Raw genomic sequence first — 13,892 nt, forward strand, 5'->3', positions numbered from 1 at the left:
AGCCTCCTTCTCCCACGTTCAAGCAATTCTTCTGCCTCAGCCTCCCCAGTAGCTGGGATTAGAGCACCTGCCACCACACCCACCTAATTTTCCCGTTTTTAATAGAGATGGGGTTTCACCATGTTGGCTAGGCTGGTCTCAAACTCCTGACTTCAGATAATCCACCTGCCTCGGCCTCCCAAACTGCTGGGATTACAGGCATGAGCCACTGCACCTGGCTGCGTTTATTCTTAACTCTAAAACATACTGTTGGTTTTAGGTGGGGCTAAATTCCTGGGATAGGGAAGCTACTTAACAGGCAGGCATGGATGGGAGGTCAGTGCCTATGGAGGGCTCAGAAAATTCTTTCGTGGTAAGATTTGGTCCACAGCCCTGAGGAGGATACTCAGTACCCACTGGCTCTCTCTTCCTGCGACCCTGCGACTACTTCAGAGAAGATGGTCTCAGGAGTGCAAGTTAGTGATGATGTTGCATTTTTTATGACATGAAAGTTTGGAAATGCTCCACACCAGAAGAAATCAAGAAAAGAAAGAAGGCTGTCAATTTTATTTTTATTTTTATTTTTTGTTTCAGTGCAGACAAAAAGTGCTTCATGGTAGAAGAAGGCACAGAGATCTTGCTGGAGATGTTGGCGTAACCACAACTGGTCCTTTCAAGCATTTTGTGAGAATGCTTCCTGAAAACAATTGCCGCTATGCTTTGTATGATGCACACTTTGAAACTAAGGAATCCAGAAAAGAAGAGTTGATGGGTTTTTGTGCTTTTTAAAAAATATTTATTTTTTGTGGGCACCTAACTAGAACCTATGAAAAGTAAACTGAACTACGCAAGCTCCAAAGATGCAATCTAAAAGGAATTTTAAGGCATAAACATGAAGGGGCCAGAAGATCTCAATTGGGCTTGTATTGCTGAAAAGCTAGGTGGGTCCTTAATTGCAGCCTTTGAAGGATGCCCTGTGTAGATCATCATTCAGTGCCATACATTGAAAGTGTCCATGTTTAATGTTATTCTTTCACTATATAAATAAAGCATATATATTTAGGCCAGGGTCTCACTGAGGGGGAGCTGTCTTGTCATTTTTTAGAGTAAATATTCTAGAAACACATGCAAACGGTCCTAAATAAATCTAAAGTCTGAAGTTAAAAAAAATTGGGGAATTTCTAGGTATAGCCTTGTATATACTAACAGCAAGGCAATAGAATTAAATAAAAGCTACCATGAAGAAAGAAAGAGGGGTATCACTAAGTGGAAATTGTGTGTAAATTCGAAGGAAGCAAATGAACTCCTATGGTGTTCTAGTGACAGCAAACAGGATTTTTATTTTCTTCTCTACCCCTTTCTTCACCCCAGTAAAATAGATTTCAGAAGCACTGTTACACCAGAAAGGAAAAGAAAGAGATTGCATTTGTGTTCAAGACACTGGATTTTAAAATTTTTGCTATTCAAAAGGTTCTCTGCCCTTTACAAGTAGGGGTGAAATTACACTGAAAAATCACTATTTTTATTATCTTTGAAATGGGGTTTTTACAAAAGGGTGGCAGGAGGGAATCTTGTCATGGACTTCTTTTTCTTTAATGAGCTCTGGTTTCTTAATGTATCATGGATCTGCTTTAAAAACCTCTTTATTCACATGTAGTTTAACTCAGGGAGAATTAAGCAGGTCAAACCCAAACACGTTTTTCGCTTGTACCAAGAATAAATGATTTTCCCCTGGAAATCCCTGAAGAAGAAAATTATAAAGAGAGATTTGATTCTAAAGTCCAGAACCCTTGAGCCCTGAACTTCAGGGATATTGTTCTTGCTTTGATCACAGATACAGAAAAGAAGAAACAAACCCCCAGTATGTTCTTATCTGTTTCTTGCCTTTAGAAGGGAAAGACCGCATTGGATTTCTCCCAAGAAGTGAGAAAAGACATGCATAATTTAAAGGTAATTTCTGGAGGGATGTATGGCTTAGGACCAACTCTCCCCCAATCAGTGACTTAGAACTGCATTGTCCCCAATCAGATGGCTTAGTACCATCCCTTCTACATCGTCAAAACTGCCCACAGCAGTCTGGGAGTATCCAGCAGATATTTATCTAGTTACTACAGTGCAGTGGGAATAAACTCAATGCTATAGGAAGGGAGAGATAATGGAAGATGTGGCATCGTGTGTCAGGACTTCTAAGCCAATCTGACAGTCAGGGTTATGCCAAGGTCATGTGCGGTCCAGAGAAGGCCACTCCCTACACTCCCTTCTCCATGCCGCAGGATTTTTATTCAGGTGAATCCAGATAAAAAATGAATATACCCTCAAATGGTGAAATCATAAGCAAGAGCTGTAAGCAGAAGTGGTTCAGGGCCAAAGAAGCTGTTTGAGGTAAAAGCACCTCCCAAAGACAAGGGACAGGAACAGGAAGGTAATTGATGCAAGGCAGTTGATGATCAGAAGATAATGCCATTTCCGTTCATACTGGCTGGGAGAGCTGGTTGAGGTGTGCAAAGGAAATAAGGCATGGCTGAGGCTGACACATGCTCATTTGTACAGATATTTTAATAATAATAGCAAACACTTAGGCTTTACTTGTGCTAGGCAGTGTGCTAAGAACTTTACACGGAGTGCATCATTTTGTTTTCACAACTCTATGGAATTCTTTCTAGATCCTTTAATAGAGAGGAAGATGAGGCTTGGAAAAGTTAAGTAACTTGGGCATGTCACTATGGTAGTTAGGGTGGTTAAACCACGTTTCAAATGTGAGCAGCCAGATCCTCGACTTGACCTCTTAACCCTCACTAAAGTCACAATTTCTACTTTGGGCTGGTCAATGCCTTGAGCCCTGGGAATACCAGTGTGATTGAGACATTTCCTTCTGTCTTGGAGCTGATTATATTTTAACTTATAGATTTGTAATATTAAATATTTTTGCCATGATAATTGTCTTTCTTTTGAGGACTACAAATATAATCTACCTGATACATTTGAATTCTTTCTAGTCATTTTTCACTAATTACCAGATTTCTTCCCTGCCTGACTTAGTGTGTTGTCCCAAATCAGATAGGGAGGAGAGGGGAAGGAATGGAGGTTAGAAGCCTCAATTCACCTCACCACATGGACACGTACAGAGAATCAGAAGTGAACATAACTTCTAGAATAAAAGCAAATCTCATGTGTTATAGATAGGAGGCTGGAGGAAAGGGAGATTAATTCTAACTGGGGGAGTTGGGGAAAACATCCTAGGAACAGTGACATTGAGCTGGGTATTGAAGTCTGGTTCATCACCTGAGTACCTGTTTATCCAGCCACCTAGACCCTGAAGCAGATTCTTTCAAACTTTGTGGCCTGGAGATGGTACTGCTTGCCACATAGAATTACCCCACCAAAAACTGCCCAAACTTCCTTCATGTCCTGGGGGAAAAGGAAGAAGAAAAAGAGGAAGGAAGGAAGGAAGGAAGGAAGGAAGGAAGGAAGGAAGGAAGGAAGGAAGGAGGGAGGGAGGGAGGGAGGGAGGGAGGGAAGGAAGTAAGTTAGAAGGGAAGGAAGGAAAGAAGGAAGGAAGAAGAGGGGGAAAGGAGAGAGGGAGAAAGGGCAAAAGGAGGACAAAAGAATGGAGGGAGGGAGATGGCATATAATGAGAAGAGCAAAGGATAAGTAGGGAAAGAGCCTAGTTATTTCTTGAGATCTCTCAGTACTTAAGGGCTCTCTCTGCCTCCAAATCCTAAATTTTGGAGCCACCTTAAAGAATCCCCTTGACACTGATTGTCCCATTAGTCAGTCTCAACCATGGCTTCTAGGAAATCTTGATCATTTTCAGGGGACATGGTCCAGGCATGCATTATTTTTGTAAATTTTTGGGTGATCTAATGTCCAGCCAACATCAAACACCTTTTTCATGGACCACACAGAGCAGACAATCCTCTCTTGTGATTGTGCTTCTGCAACTCTGCCAGGCTTTTGGCCTCACTTGGATGCTGTGTGGCAGGTGAGCCTTGTCCATGTTCAGATCATCCAAAATGCTGAGTTGTAAACTGCCTTGCTGTCTGTTAAGTACCAGGGCCCTGTAGCCATATAAAAGGATTGAAGTCTGGAAGAATTCATGAGGCCCAGTTCTCACAATCTGGTTCCCCATAGTTAGTATTTGGCAGGAGTGGGGAATAAAATTTCAAGTTAATAGCAACCTCAGGGTTTTACTTCTTATTGAACTCCCCTGGAAAGAACCAAAGATTCAGTAGAAAAGGGCTGACACTGTTTGAAGAGGGTCATTTGGTCCTAATGAAGAAGACAAACAAAGTGGGTAGTTGTTTCCTGCTTAGAGAAAGGTCACTGGGGTGACCTTGTAAACAGGTCTTGTGAATTGATATTTTTAAAACCTCCATCTTATCTTCCTTATCAATCACTTTTCACAATAAACAATACAATTTTATGTACCACATGTTATTTCCTCATTTCAAAGGGCTCTCAGTAACCCTATTTGAATAAACAAACAAACAAAAAGTCTTTGGGAGGGCATGTTGATGTAAATTACCACCAACTAATGAGGCCAGCTGGGATCATTCCGACCAGGAATCTTTAGACCTTCTACAGTGCATTTACTTTTCTTCAATCCTCCACCAAACACTGTGCCAACGGTCTTCAGGCTTTAGCTTATTGACTAAAGTTGTCATAAAGGTGCCAACTTGAGCCCTATTGTGGTTGTTATGTGGCTGTTGACAGTCACTGAATTGAAGACCCCTAAGACCTGCTGCTCACCCAGCCAACACTAGATGTGTAACAGATGCCCAGCAGGCTTAGGAGCTACCTTGAATGGATTCATTTCTATCACCATATCCTCCATGTGACACTCTGACCTTGTTCAAGGAACACCTGTAGCTATTTCTCAAGGCATTCAGCAAGAACATGAAATGGTCTCAAGTTCAAAGGTATCCCATACTTTTTGTTCTTTTATTTAAAGCTTCTTGATGTCTTGGTCCTATTCACTGTGTGATTTTTTATAATAATTACATACTAAGTCAATGGCCAAATATAAAATGCAGGAGAAAAATCATGTAGCTATATAAAGCCCGTGCCTTAGTGGACTCATTTTGTATTATAGTAAAGATGTCAGAAACATGGGAAATGTTAACTAACTAATGGTGTTCTGGAATCTTCCACCCCAAAAAATTCTCTGGCGAATCATTTTCAAAGAGCTCTTGAAATAGTTTTAGAGACTTTCGCAGTCTAAAGAAGTGGGTACACTGGATAGAAATAAAGATATTCGAGAAGGCTTTTGCCAAATACCCTGTTGTTATTCAGGAGGCATTTTGGCATTCAATTTACTAATTAATTATCCATTCAATTCCTTGAGAATGTCAGATTTCTGAGTGCCAGCGCAGGGGCATCATCAGCACTCGGAGGGGGAGTGAGTGCTGGCCTAATGAGGTTTGGTGCTTTCCTCCCTTTTCCAGAATCCCCCACCCCAAGAACAAAGGCCTTCTCCCCAGCCCAATATCTCAACAGAAACTTTGAGTTATGTGGGAGAAGGGAGAGAGACGATTAAAGGCATGGAAAATTAGACCTATGAGAAATAGTGAAAGGAGTGGGGATTACTGAACCTGTGGAAGAGAAGCGGAGGAATGACTTAACAGTCTTTCCCTTCTCTTTGAAAAGCTCTCACGTCGAGGAACGCAGCCAGCTGTTCAGCATCTCCGCGAAGACCAACCGGGAGGAAGCCGGTTCAAGCTGCAGCATTAGGGATTTAGAACACAAGAAAGAATTTCCTGGCTTTGAGAAATGTTAAACATCAGGAAAAGTTACCCACAGGGGTTGAAGAATCTCCTTCTCTTGGGGTATTTAAAAATAGATGTTCCTAGCTGTCTCAAATGATTTAAAGATCTTACCTAACACTTGGGGGAGGGGGTGGAGGAGTTACAACCAGATAATCTCATTCTGAGTATCTTTTGGTTTTAAGAACTAAGAAGGTATTTTCAAAAAATATTTTAAGACATTTAAATTAAACTTACATTCTCCTTTGACTCTCCTTTGTCAATTTAATATAACTGTATGAAGAAGCATTAAAAAAGGAAACACCGGGATTTAAGGCAAAACAAATCTCATTTATAGTTCCATCTTTTTAAGCTATTTGTTCTTGAGAAGATAAAGACCTCAACCTCAGTTTCCTTACCCGTAAATTGTAGCCCAAACTACCTGTATTACTGACCTCAGTTACTATGAATATCAAAGAAAACATGAAAATGCTTTTAACAGTGCAAACAATTATATAAGTACAAAACATCATTATGAGGAGGTATGTTTTACATAAACTCCTCAATATTTCTCTGCTTATTTCAATTCTGTAGGAGCTAAGAGTCAGGCCTGACAAAGTACAGTTATGCTCTCCATATCTCTAACAGACTGTCAAGAAGGAAGTGGAGAGGATTTTACTTTGAAATCTGGCCTTGGAATATTTCCTGATCGTCTGACAAACCCAAGGACTTCCAACTAGAATTTCAAACTTGGGCACACATCAGAGCTCCCAGTCGAGCATTTGGCGCAGTGGGATCCAGGTGAGCAAGCTATGATCCTGTTCCAACCCTTCTCAGATAATTTTCATAAGGAAAGGAGTTGGAGGGGATTCATATGGCTTAAAAAAGCAGTCAGGGAAAAGTTGCAAAGAGACCCCGACACAGGTTCCGAGGAATGGCACCTTACAACATGCCGTAGGAAACTCAGCCTCCTGCTCTCTCCTCTTGCAAGGTCTCTTTAATTTGGTGAGTGTCTGACTGTTTGGAAAAGTGTTGATTAAGAAACCACATCACTACTCTAGAGTCGGTTCCCAAGGGGCCTGGGTTTCACACGGAGGGGAAGCCATTGTCCTGCCACTGTGTGTGTTCCCGCCACCCTCCAAGTTTCCCTGTCATTTTCTTTTTTCAAAACTGCCTCCCACAGTGAGACAACTTCCTGGAGTCCTGGAGTTGGCCATTTCCAAGGTATTGGTGTTGTTTTACCAGAGAAACTGCATTGGGATTCTACTCCAGAAAAAATCCAGTTGTGGCTACAGTCAGGCTTTCCCTCTTGCTATTGTAAAAGTGGATTTATCCCAAAAATACTAGGCAAAGAAAAGAAGGAGAAAAGAATTTCTTGACGGAAGGAGTGAGTGAATAGCTAGAGAACCAAGATGAGAATTACCATGAAAGCTTCAAGCTCAGGGAAAACCTGCTCCCGAAAAGGCAGAGGAAAGAATAACAGGGAGGCCTTTATTCTGCAGTGATCTCTACATAAACCCCTGGAGTTCAACACACCAGCAATCCTGGTGGAAAAAGCACTCCGAGAGAGGCAGAGGACCCCCAAATTCACCCGACTGCCTCACGGTTGGAACCTGCGTGTGCAGCAAACAACCAAATCTCAAAAGGGAATACCACTGAGCATTTTCATTTTTATTCTCAGAATAGTTCAACTTTTTCTAGGGCCTGACTCTTGAAGGCATATATATATATATATATATATATATATATATATATATATATATTTGTTTGTTTTCTCTTCCTACTGGTCCCCTGGAAATTTCTCAGGTAAGAGAAGGAAAACCAGAGTGATAACAAATGCTGCTTCGGGGGCAAAGTCACATTCCAGGTGAATTCCTGCTACTTAGTTCATTCCCATTTTGTCCTCTTTCCTAAGGGGAGAGGATGGTTTTTATGGAACGTTTTTTAGCCCACTCTATATGCTATGGGGTATTTCTTGCCATAGTGAAGCTCACATCACATCAAATATGCAGGGGGCCACTGAACCATGATTTCTTGAGTCATGCAGTTTTAGCCTTCAAACAAATACCTGTAGGGAAAAATGGAGGGTCCCCCCAATATAGTTACCTACCATAGTGGGTTGTCGGAAGGAAGTTGCATTGATGAAACAATTAGACAGTGATTAATATGCACCATAACTCATGGCGATATTCCTGTTTCAGCATTCGCCCCTTCACAGAATGATGTCCAATTACTCACTATTGATCAGCAATTGCATTGCACAGAATAGAATGGCAGCGTCAATCCATTTCGTCCTATTGAGTTTCAGCCAATAACAATTGATATTTGGCACATGTTTCCCAGAGACATTTGTCTGCCATCAGGGAGTTGATTAACAGGTTGGCAGTTTGTATGTTTGTGAAAAAGGGAGGAAAAGTGTAAATCCCGCTTATGAATTTGTTCTCATACCTGATGTGGAGAATAAGGCAGTCGTTACAATCAGCTGTTTGCCCTGCCAACCTGTTCACATTCAACACTGTTCGGCCCTTATTTTTTATTGATAATCATGTGAATAATTAAAGTCCAACTACATGAAACCCACATAAATCATCTTCAGGCACGTAATGGACCTGGGCTCAGCCATTGCTCATAGCATAAATTAAGGCCAAAATATTCACAATGTAAACTAGGCATGTCATTGCCTCCCGCAGAATTCACAGTAACCTGCTTGTCACTCAAAACCTGTCACCTTCAAGGGAGTCAGTATGCAAAGGACTCTTCTCTCTCTAACTATCACAGGGACCACTGGCTACCTTTTGCTTTTCATTTGCCTCAACCATCGGTGTTACGTAAGCAGATGACATGCTATTTGTTTTGAAAATCCCACTTGCTTCATTTGGCCATTCCTGCTGCGACCCTCACATTTGTTCTGTGCTTACTTTCAAAACGTCCAAGCCACACCGTCCAGAGCTATTAACCTCTCTCAAGAATGTCATCAATCATGCCTGGCACATGGGCTTTGCTAGACAAATCTAACAACATCTGCCATGCATTCTGCAACTTCCTTTTGATGCCTCACACTTTATTTTCACTTTCATCTCTGTGTGCTGGTGAGATTTATGTCTGATCCCTTTCAGATGCCAAGGAGTTGGTAACATGCCATTCCTCCAAAGGGCAGTGTGCCGTGTGAGAAATTAGGGCGACCGCTAGTTCGGGGCTGGCAGGCATCCCGGTTGCCAACATCCAATGGCCACTGAAGCGTTTTGCCAGGAAACCTTGATTCAGTGGCCACCGCACCTGAGAAACCACTCATATGTGTACACATGAACAGCTGGCACATTAAAGGCATGTCTGGAAAAAATAATTTTATTTAGTAAATAGGCTACACGTCTTTTGCCTAGACCTAGGAATCATCCAAGAGCACAATGTTAGCCCAAACCCTGCTCTTTGTTCATCTGAACCTCCCCTTCGCCCCTCCCAATGGGAAACCCCACTTTGTGTGTGTGTGTATGTGTTATCACAACACTCTCAAGACCAGCAGTTGCCTGGCATCACAGGATCACACCTGCTGCCTTGATGGTGGCTTTCAAACATCTCAGATGACACCAAGTCATTTACTCTGACTGACATGTTCAGGAGCTCAAAGATCAATAGCTGTGGCTCCTCCCGGGGTTGTTAACGATTCCCCATCTATTTTCTTACAGGCAGACATTTCCTCTGGCCAGTGTTCTTAGGACTTTTGGATTGACGATCTTAAGAGAAAAATCTAAGGTCCTGGAATATTCATCAGGCCTATTATTCTATTAGTCACCTTGTGAAAACTTAAACTTGTCCGCAGCCTTTTGTGGCGGAAGGTAAAGAGTATGCAGGAGAGATAGATGGACTGTTAAATAAGAAATATCCGCTTTCATGAAAATGTCATTAGTAATGAAGAATGCACTTAGGGTTCTCTACAAGGCATCCAGGGCTATTTAAATGATCAAGGAAAAAGAGCACTCATACCTCAAAGGGTTTTTTTTTTTTTTTTTTTTTTTTTAAATATTCAGTAACTTCACTCTTGGCTTACCAAGCCTAGTATTTATCTTTTTCAATAAGCACTGTAAATTGTGAATCTTTATAAAAGAAAAAAATACATGTTTATATAGTTTACAAGCCTACACATCTTCACTGAATAAAATTGACTTTTCATGACAAGGCTGTAAAGTAAGGAATAATACTTTAAGGCCCTCCTCATCTTAAAGAATTCTTGAATTGCCAATGTCTGGGTGAAGAGAAAAATGAGAGCGTTGATTCAGGCAACACTGATGCTAGTGTATCCTAATTCTAAAGAACTCTCAAATATTTAATGATCAAAAAAGTTCCATAATAGGCTTAAGTGAAGTAGGTAGTGAGACATGCATGATATGATGCCTATGATGAAGAGACCCGTAATTGAGGTGGTGAGAAAGAACAGCGCTGCCCTGAAATACATTGATATTACACTTTTTTCCACTTGGATGCCCTCCCCACGCACACTAATCCATGGATCTGAGGGGGAATAATCCACTGACATCCAATTTTCTGGGAGAATTTTTTTTCCCTTCCTGAATGAGGCAATTTGTTCTTGAAGTAGTGTAAGTATTAACTCTTTCTCAGCTAAATGATCCTCACAAAAGAAAGATTAATTCTGGCATTGGAGATTAAGGTCACTAATTCAAAAAACCTAGTCAGATGCCCTCAATTTCTAGCCACATCCCCTCTTGTCTAGAAAAATAACAAGAGAAGCTGTGATTTCCCAGTAAAGCAGAAATAACAAGAAAAGTTCAATACTGAACACACAAAACTCTTACAAATAAAATGGAGCAGCAGTTCAAGCAGACTCTGGATCCAAATATTTTCTCACTCAAAGACATGCTTAGAAAATAGCTTTTAAAAAAATCTAGTTGGTAGTTCTACAAACATTTATTGAGCACATACTGTGTGTCAGTTGTGTTGGGTTTAGGAAAAATAAAATAGCACAAGTTGTTCAGAGTGTAGTGGAAGAGACATGTGTGTAAGCAAATTATAGAAAGCCTGAAAAGTATTAAAAAGGCATATATAAAGGATGCTAAGGGAACACGGAGGAGGGTGTATAGGGCTCTGCCTAGCAGACATCAGAGGAGACTTTTTTCCTGGAAGAGTAGGGTTTTAGAAGGAGAACATGTCTGGGGACACAAGCCAGGAGAGAAATAGGCACGGTGTCACCAGCAGCCTAGCAGAGCAGAGTCACCAGGGCAGGGAGGTTAACCTGCCATTATGCATCATTTATGACAGTAACTTACTTTTTAAGATCTTTTTCCCATGTTGCAGAAATGATGCAGAACCCAACACAGAAGTGGAGCTCTCTGCAAATTCACGCCCCTCACCCCTCATCATCCAGTTTCTCTGAGTCTCCAGGAGGTGTCTCCTACATGCCCAGGTCCAGTGAGTAATCATATGGCTTCCACTGCTTCTCCCTCTTCTCCATTCCTGCTTTCTCTCTGCCAGCTGGCCGTGGGTCTGGCGGGCCCTGCGCCGGCTCCCCTGCCGGTGGTGAGTGCTGCTGCACCAGCCAGGCCCCGCTTGTCAACTCAGCTTCCCAACTCCTGACAGACAGGGTCTCCCCACGAGATCCTGCCTCCACTGCTGGTATATCGCCTTCGTCCTTCACCTACTCTAGTGTTCTCAAACCTTGGAGATGTCAGGACTGGTCTCTATAACTGTGTTGTAGACTACAGAAAATACCCAAACATACTGTCGGCTCTTAGAAAAGTTGCAGTGAGGAATTCTTTCCATGTTCACACATGGTCCTCACTCTCTGAAGGCTCCAGCTCAGGGAATTAGGGGCAACCCAGTGCAATTCCCAGAATCACCCCACCCCCAACTAGGCCAAGCACATAAACCTGGCTTCCTTCCCCGAGGGGTTGGGCTTCTCTTCCAGACACAACTCAGCCCCTGTGTGAACACACATATGGCAGGCCTACTACACCAGTTCACAAGGTGACTGGACATATCTCAGTCCCTGTGATGGATGTGGTTTATGTTCAAGCTGAGATACTTGCCCCATGCATGATAATTGGGGAAATTATATAGTGAATTCCTTCAGAAGCCTCATTAAGTCACTACAGCTGAGAAGAAAAGTCTTATAAAGATTAAGATATTTAGTTGCAAGAGGTGAGAAAACTGATCTCAAATAACAAGGAAAATTGGGTGGTTCGTAATTGAACAGTGGAAGATTCTACTTCAGACACAGCTTGATCCAGCATTCATACAAGGCATCAGGACCCAATTTCTCATCTCTCGTTTCTTGACTCCACTTTGTTGGCTCTGTTATTAGGCTGGTTGATTCTAGAGTATCTACCAGCATATCCCACTACTGTATTCGAATCTGTTTATAACCAGTAGGAAAGAGAGAAGGTAAATCAACTTCCTTTTCTCAGAAGCCCTGGCAACATGTCTTCTTGTGTCTCCTTGGCTCTGACTGGTGAACTTCCTGAGCCATCATAATGGCTGGAGTAAGGCAATGTACTGAATGGATTAGGAATGTGATCACTGCTCCACCCCTTAAAAAATAAGGCGTGGGGATGGAGAAACTCTACCTAGAAGCACATGACTGAGAGTGGATAAAGGAGCTATTTCACAAAGGAAAATCAGAATACTGTTTTGTAAAAAGAGAGAAGGAATAGAAGCTAAAAGGCCAAAATTCAAAATATAAATATTACACTATAATTTATGTTTCTAAAATATTGCCATCATATTGGCCCAAAGGTGATTTAATAACCTTGAATATAGTTATTTGCACTGTGTAGAGTTTGATGAATGTTGAGACTCAATGAAATGTGTGTGGATATGGGTAAGAAGAGGGAGATGGCTTAGGCAGTCTCACCTGGGTCTCTGGATACCTGGAAGAACATCCAATAGTGACTCATCATGCAGTTAATATGGGAGGTCCAGCACTACTTGGATCAATGAGATCAGAGACCAGAAAAGAATCAGCTGTAAACCACTAAAATTGTGTACCCAAATGAAAAAGTAAAACAAAAAATAATTCACAAAAATATAGAACTACAGATATAATCTATGAGTTAAGAAGAACTTCCTAACCAAGACTAGAAATTCAAAGGCTAGATAAAAAGGATAGACATATTTGAATATATAAATATTAAGAGTATTCCTATGGCAAAAGATCCAATAAATAAAATCACAGTCAAATATCAGAGCTAGAGAAAAAGGTTTATACCAGATTTAAAACAACTGGCACCTGTAACATACAAAAAAGCTCTTAAAATTGTCAAGAGTAAGTCAATCCAGTAGAAAAGCAGGTAAAAGAAACAAATACACAAATCACTGAAGAGCAAATCTAAACGGCCAAGCACATTCTTTTAAATGCTCAAATTCACTTGTAGTCAGGGAAATGCAAATTAAAGTAACAATGAGATGTCATTTTATAGCCATCAGATAGACAAATTAGTAAGAATTATCACACCCAGTGATGGTGAGCTGGTGGAGATGTGATAGAAAGGGTACTCATACATCCAATGGCAGAAATATGGTGTCTTACAGCTGTTTAGAAAAGCAATTTAGCAATAATTATAAAAATTAAAACATTTACTATTCAATTCAGCAATTCCACTCTTGAAAATGTAGCTCATAGAAAGAACCAGCACATGAAGCTATTTAAGTGTGTGTGTGTGCGTGTGTGTGTGTATGTGTGATCATTGTTCAATGAGGCAAAAAAAAAAAAAAAAAAAAAACTGGAAACAACATAAATGTTCATTAATAAGTGAACAACCAAAATATTATGGAATATTTACACCATGGAGAATTATGCAACCAATAAAAAGAATGAAGTGGAGTTCTGCCAGTTAACCTGGAGGGGTAGTCACAAGGATTTGCTAGTAAACAAGTCAGGTTGCGGAAAGTGTATGTAATGTCACGTAATGATGTAATGTAATATAATTGATTGCTTTTATAAAACAACACTGATCATTACAAATCTGTGTTATATTAATACAGAGAATGATATGGAAGATCATACAGTAGATTTTTAAAAATTGATTACTTGAAAAAGAAACATAGAGGTGTGGAGGGGTGGGTGACCAACCATCCTGGTTTGCCTGGAACTTAAAGGTTTTCTAGGATGTGGGGGTTTTATGGCTAAAATTGAGACAATCTCAAGTAAACAGTGATTGCTGG

At 40.9% G+C, this 13,892-nt stretch overlaps 1 pseudogene; it reads left to right on the forward strand.

Annotated features, from left to right (window-relative positions):
• Positions 1-437: 437 nt before the first annotated feature.
• Positions 438-1,082, forward strand: LOC119625109 (destrin pseudogene; annotated as a pseudogene).
• Positions 1,083-13,892: the final 12,810 nt, after the last annotated feature.

This window comes from Chlorocebus sabaeus, chromosome 10 (genome assembly GCF_047675955.1).
Source record: "Chlorocebus sabaeus isolate Y175 chromosome 10, mChlSab1.0.hap1, whole genome shotgun sequence".
Classification (NCBI taxonomy): Eukaryota; Metazoa; Chordata; class Mammalia; order Primates; family Cercopithecidae; genus Chlorocebus; species Chlorocebus sabaeus.